Raw genomic sequence first — 6,927 nt, 5'->3', positions numbered from 1 at the left:
GGGACTTACAAATTGAAGTTGAGCGACTGTGGAAAAAGAAATCGTGTGTTGTCCCGATTGTAATTGGAGCCCTCGGAGCAATACCCAAAGGGCTACCCCGCTATTTAGAAATTCTAAATTTGCCGGACTTGAACATTTTGACTCTACAAAAAACCACCTTACTCGGAACAGCTTACATCCTCCGACGATACCTTAACAGTTCCTAGGCCCTTGGTTAGGACTCGAGCTGCTGAGCTATTAACCAGCCTCAAAGGCTGTGAATCTCACTAAAGATTAACCAATAAATAATAATAATAATAATAATAATAATAATAATAATAATAATAATAATAATAATAATAATAATAATAATAATTTTATTTCTATACCGCCCTTCTCCCGAAGGACTCAGGGCGGTGTACAGCCAATTTAAAAACACAAGACACAACAATGATTAAAAATTAAAATAATTAAATAGATTTGGCCGATTTAAAACCCCAAAAATTTAAAATACCCCAATTTAAAATTATTATGTTGATAGCCCTGCCTGGTGGAACAACAGGGTCTTCAGTGTGCAGCGAAACACCCGGAGGTCGGAGATCTTACGTATTTCCGGGGGCAGTTCATTCCACAGGGCTGGGGCTCCCACAGAGAAGGCCCTCCCCCTGGGTGTCACCAGCCGACATAACTTGGCTGATGGCACCCTGAGGAGACCCTCTCTGTGGGAATGGACTGGTCGGTGGGAGGCTATTGGTGGCAGAAGACGGTCTCGAAGGTACCGTATTTCCCTCAAGCTAATTTCTCTATCTTTCCCTCAGGCTAATTTCTCTCCCTTTTCCTCAGGCTAATTTCTCTCTTTCTCTCAGGCTAATTTCTCTCCCTTTTCCTCAGGCTAATTACTCTATCTTTCCCTCAGGCTAATTTCTCTCCCTTTTCCTCAGGTTAATTTCTCTCCCTTTCCCTCAGGCTAATTTCTCTCCCTTTTCCTCAGGCTAATTTCTCTCCCTTTCCCTCAGGCTTGCCCCACCCAAGGCCTCCTCCGACCCAGTGAGTTACCTCATGTTCCCTCTTCTGGGGTCCTCACAATTGCTCCCCCCCACAGCCGGGTCATTTTCCTTGTGAAGATGTGGCAATCTGTTTCCTCTCCAGCCTCCCTGCTGTTTCTTTGTCTGCTTGCAATCTTGGTCCGAAAAGCCTTTGCAAGAAGACAAGACTCTGGGGCAGCGAAATCACATCGCTTCACGCCTGCCATCGGCTTGCAAACAAATGCTTTTTGCGCCAAGGCTTGAAGCTTGTTGATCTTGTACTATAGAACTTTAGGCCTCTATTCTCTGCAAACCCCGGCCTGCAGAAAATCTATGGTAAAAGGCTTAGCAAACGGAGAGGCCTTTCCTCCATTTTGCCACAGATCTCACGCAGGTCTCAATTTGCAGAAAACAGTGGCCTGAAGTACTTACTTGCATCTCCAATTCTCAAGGAGATTTTTTTTTCCTATGGCTGTGCCCACCCCACCCCCCACCCAGTGACTTTGGGGCTCCGTCTCTTTGAAGGAAACTGACATGAGGAGAAGCTGAGGGGTTTGCAGACCCATCACAGAACTTCTGGAGAGCCTCCAGCCTAGAGAATTTAGGGGATGGGGGGAGACAGAGTGACATTTGCTCTTTTAGAAGTGAGGAGAGGGTAGGGTGAGAAACTGAAAAAAGTGTTAATTTTCTTTGGTAGGGGCTCCAGAAAATAAACCAACACCCCCCCACCCCCCGGAAATCAGATGCCAGCAAAGTCTTGCCCCTTGGAGGTGTTGGAAATGAATTCAACCAACAAGCATGGGTCGATGAAAACAAACAGACTTTATTAAAAGAAAATAATAAAAACAATTTTGCAAAATAGGGTGGTATCCCAGCAGATCTCAACAAGGAGTTTGAGCCAGGAAGCCACATCTAAAGTTTCAAAGAGTTACATTTTATAGTTCCCTATCCCGCCCCCCCCCATGCCCCTCCTCCATCGGATCCAGTGACCGATCACGGCTAATCCGAAGCGCCTTTTAGAGAGAACATCATCTCTTTCTCTAATTACATGTTCATCAACACCTCCCTATAACTACCCATAGAATATTTTGCAGCATGGCTCTTTCTTATCTCTATTGCCTTGCCTAAGGGGCCTCAAACAAAAGAAGATCTATTCTAACACAACATTGTTACATATGTTAGAGAAAATGCTGAAAGCATGTTCTCCAACTGTTTTAAAGCAGAATAATGTCTTAACAAATTTAACAGAGTAGCAGAGCTGGAAGGGACCCTGCAGGTCATCCAGTCCAACCCCCTGCCTGAGCAAAATTGAATCTTCACTTATATGCATTTCTAACCTGTATACCTACATACTATTTTATTTTTAAACTTTCTCATATCCTACACCCTCAGACCCCTTTCTCTACTTTTCCCTCAGGCCTCTTTCTCTATCTTTTCTCTTAGGCCCCTTTCTCTACTTTTCCCTCAGGCCTCTTTATCTTTTCTCTTAGGCCCCTTTTTCTACTTTTCCCTCAGGCCCCTTTCTCTACTTTTCCCCTCCAGCCCCTTTTTCTATTTTTTCTCAGGCCCCCTTTTCTGCTTTTCCCCCTAAGGCCTCTTTCTCTACTTTTCCCTCAGACCTCCTTCTCTACATTTTCTATCTAGCTTCTCTCTCTTCCTTTCCTTCAGGCCTTGGGTTGTTCAAGTATACAGGAGATATCTCAGGATGGGGAAGGCCATGGGGAGCTAGCGATAGAAGAGGCCACCTGCTTCAGACTACCCAAGGCCTCCTCCGACCCAGTGAGTTACCTCATGCTCCCTCTCCTGAGGTCCCCACAATTGCTCCCCACCCCATCCTGCTGTGGTGGGTCACTTTCCTTGTGAAGATGTAGCAAGCTGTCTCCTCTCCAGCCTCCCTGCCGCTGTTTCGTTGCCTGCTTGCAATCTCGGTGCGAAAAACCTTTGCAAGCAGACGAGACTTTGGGGCAGCGAAATCACATCACTTCAATGCTGCCCTAGGCTTGCAAACACTTTTTGTGCCAAGACTTGAAGCTTCTGGGGGCCGTGATCTCGCATGAACACGTGGTACAATATTTTAGACCTCTGTTCTCTGCCAACCGAGGCCTGCATGAGATCTGTGGCAAAAGGCTTTGCAAACAGAGAGGCCTTCCCTCCCTTTGCAAAGCCTTTTGCCACAGATCTCGTGCAGGTTTTGGTTCTCAGAGAACAGAGGCCTAAAGCACTGTCGTGGGCAATCACGCGAGATCGGTCGTCCGCCCGCTCTACTGATTTCATGTGATCTTGCACTACTTTAGGCCTCTGTTCTCCATGAACGCTTCGAAGCAGGAAGAGGAACGGATGGCTCACAGGGTCATCGCAAAGTGAGTCTCCCCAGGCCCAGTTCCTGTGAAGACCCGTCTGGGGAGGGGGGTGGGGAATAGGCAAGACGAATGTTGCAGTGCCTCTGAGATTGTTCATAAGTGAATTTACTTCAACTGTGTGGTGTTGCAACATTCGTAATTTCGGGACTGTCCTAAATACTGGGCGGGGGGAGTTATGTCATAACTTTGAATGATTGCTAAGTGACCTGTCGTAACTTGAGGATTACCTGTACTGTGGCTGAGTGAGGCGAGTTGAAGAAGTGGACTCCGGTTGGCATTGACCCTTCCTGGAACCCATGACCACTGTCCATTCTCAGCATAGCCAGTTTTCAGCAGTTTCGCTAGAAATGTGCTGACCGCAATGGGGGTTGCTTTCGGACAGCTGTTTCCTCTCCCCCTGCCAAATTTTAAGCAGCCGTCTTTAAACTCGGGCTGCTGGGGGGGGGCGGCGGCATTATTCTACATAATTGAGAGGATTAGATGGACACAGAGTGACATTTGCACTTTTAGGAGAGGGGAGTGGGTAGGGGGCTCAGCTGAGAAAAGTTTCAATATTTTTGGTAGGGGTTCCTGAAAATAGACCAATAAATCCCCCCTCCCCTCAAGGAAGTCAGATGGTAGCAAATCTTGGTTGTTGGAGGGATATTGGGGTCAGAAGGAAGTTCTGGGATCACCTAGAAACATGGGCCAGTCGCTCTGATGTCTGGGAGGGTGGAGGGCAGCTTTTTAGGACCCAAAGAAGGGGGAGGGTCCACCTTGGGGGAGGAATGGGAAGGCATGGAAGAGGCAAGGTACAGTAAACAAGATGTGGTCCATCATCACCAATGAGAACCAGATGGAGCATCGTCCTCTCGTCACCGACTTACTTCGGGTCCCCTGGTCAAGCAAGAGGAAGGACACATATCCAGCAGCCAGATTTGTTCGGGAGATGGATTTGACCTTCCTGCTGCATTTTTGGCTGCTGGACACATGACCTTCTTCCTCTTGTTTGACCAGGAGACCCGAAGCAAGTCGGTGAAGAGAAGCATCTGGAATGGAGTTGAAGGATGCTAAGAGATGGGAAGGACCAAGCAGGAGCCTGATTTCCACCAAGAAGGACCCCCTTCCTGGATCCAGCGTGAAAAGCTTCAAGGGACACCCTGCATGAGGGTCTGACCCACCCTTGGAGTATAAACTACTGAATTCCATGTCTCCCCCCTCAGGGTGATAGTACAATGTCCCTCTTCTCTGCCTTTTGAGTTCATTGCAGCACAGAGCTGGTTATGCTGAGCCTCACCAGTCCCCCTGACCCACCCACAAAAGACACAGCCTCTTTTGTAAAATAGGAGGGGATTTGATAAGAAGACCTCAGGTTGAAACAAATCCCCCCCCTCCCCGAGCGGATCCAGATTTTGCCCCTGGAAGGTGGTGTAAAGCAATGACCCCCAACCTTTTGGACACCAGGGACTGATTCCATGGAGGGCAGTTTGTACACGGACAAGGTGGCCATAGTTACACAGATGGTTCCTGGTGGGCCACTCCCTGGTGCTGGTCCATAGCCCATGAGTTGAGGACCCCAGGTATAGGTAATTACAGAGATGGCCTTGCAGAAAATATGTGCAACTGTTAGGAAAACATGGATTCACCCCAGGAAAACAGGAAGGGGTGAGAAAGAACCTCAAGGCTGCCCTCTCTTGATGCTCTTTGCTGCCTGTGGGAGCGAAGGGGAGTTCTTTTCAAGATTCTGCTGCTGTCATTTATACCCATAAAGTCGAACTCTAATATTTCTTGTGTTGGTGGCTTCCCAGTCTGATGTTCCTCAAAGGATGGGGAAGCCCCAAAGAGTCTGTGCTTCCGAAGGGACATGGGTCCAGGATGGTAGAGATTAGGCTATGGGGCCAGTTGATACTGAGGTGTGTGTGTGTGTGTGTGGATTTTCTCATGGGCTTGAAGTCTCCTCATCTGAGGGGAGAAACCAGGTTCTCTAAGAAAAGGAATTGGCTCAGGGAGACTTGGCCACGAATCTCTGACTGGGGTTCTTCAGAGGTCACATGGCGAGGGCTGGATTTGAACACAGAACAGAAGGATTCAATGTTCTGACTGACCAATCAAAGCAAGCACAGTCGAGGCACAATCTAATGCAAAACTTTATCGAGCACATCGGATCGGCAAAGATGAGGGCAAAACCAGATCTAGCTAATTCCCACCCAGAACCATACAGTTAAAGTTCAAGTTCTGCCTCCCGCTATTAGATCGGGTCCCATTGTCCAATGGTGTCTCCTGGTATTGTTGTGAGAAAGTCTGGTAAACACTTGCTGAAGTGTCCTTGGTTCCCACAGCTGTCATCTTAATATCTGAAACCTCAATTTTATCTCCCTCTTCCCTATCCCCATAATTTGTTGGAAGCTGAGAAGCGATAATAGTTGCAACAGCAAAAACACCTTTTGACGCTTGATAGTGGCCTTTGGCAGAGTTGCCATCTTGGGAGCAAAGGCTCAGTTAGAGAGACATTTTGATCCCTGTTGGAAAGGGAAACAATCAGAAGTTGTGTCGTTTGTTGACGTTCATCATTTCTTCTGTGTAACAAGGAGCATATCTGTTTGTGTGCACCAGATCATCAATCATGGTCATCAATTTGGCCACCTGAGCCTCTTGTTCCGCCTCTTCGGCCCTGTTGTTGAAAGCCAGGAACCGATTCCCACATTCAGCAATATATTCCTTCAGGTTTTCATCTATGACAGGTATGACATTTTCAACAGATTCACCTTCCAGGTAATCTTTGCGGGTGAACAAGAGGATCGTGTAATCCTTGGCTTTAAGGTCAAAAATCTTTTTGATCAGGTGAGCTATGTCCTTCTCCTCCTGGGAGAAACGATGAGAACGCATGATGTGCAGAATGACGTGGGGACCTGGGGGAGCAAAGTTTCATGCACTTGCTCACTTCTGCAGCAATGAACTCCTGTGGACAGCTGGTATCGAAAAAGTCAGGCGTATCAACAACCACAACCTTCCTGCCGTTCAGCTGCATCTCCTCCTTTTGGCATGCTTTTCTTTCTGACATATATGACAGTCTAAACTGAAAGACGTGGCTTCCGAGAATTGTGTTTCCTGTCACACTTTTCCCATTTCCGGTTTTACCCACAAGGATGATGCTCCTTTCAGGCTCTACAACCCAAAGGGGAGAGGAGAAAAGAAGGGGATTGGTCAGCAGCATAAAGCCATCATAGCCTCTTCCTCCACCCAGGACAATAGTTCTCACCCCCACCTATCCACCCCCAGGGGCCAAGGCTTTACCTTGGATGCTTGCAGTCATTTCCGGACCAGTCGCACCGCACAAAACCTGGGATTTCTGTGTGAAAAGAGAAACAGAATCAGCCAAAGGAGAGGCGGTCTCCACCCCACCCTTTGATGCAGCCCTTCAATTGTTTGGGGGTTTCAGGAATGGTGGGGGTTGATGTCCAGAGTGGCTGGCAGCTCCCCACAGCTGCCTCCATGCTCGAAGAGACTCTGTTCTCTGGGGCTTTAGCTGATCCTGCTGCAGCTTCAGATTGTCTCCAAGGGTCCTCCAGGTTCCCCCCTGGCCA

The 6,927-nt window shown here is 47.9% G+C and overlaps 1 pseudogene; it reads right to left on the bottom strand.

Moving 5' to 3' along the window:
• Window positions 1-5,477: 5,477 nt before the first annotated feature.
• LOC148114437 (GTPase IMAP family member 9-like) lies at window positions 5,478-6,719 on the bottom strand (annotated as a pseudogene).
• Window positions 6,720-6,927: the final 208 nt, after the last annotated feature.

The sequence above is a fragment of the Pantherophis guttatus genome, chromosome 4 (genome assembly GCF_059756535.1).
Source record: "Pantherophis guttatus breed Tessera chromosome 4, ASM5975653v1, whole genome shotgun sequence".
Lineage (NCBI taxonomy): Eukaryota > Metazoa > Chordata > Lepidosauria > Squamata > Colubridae > Pantherophis > Pantherophis guttatus.
This window is presented reverse-complemented; position numbering and strand designations above follow the sequence as displayed.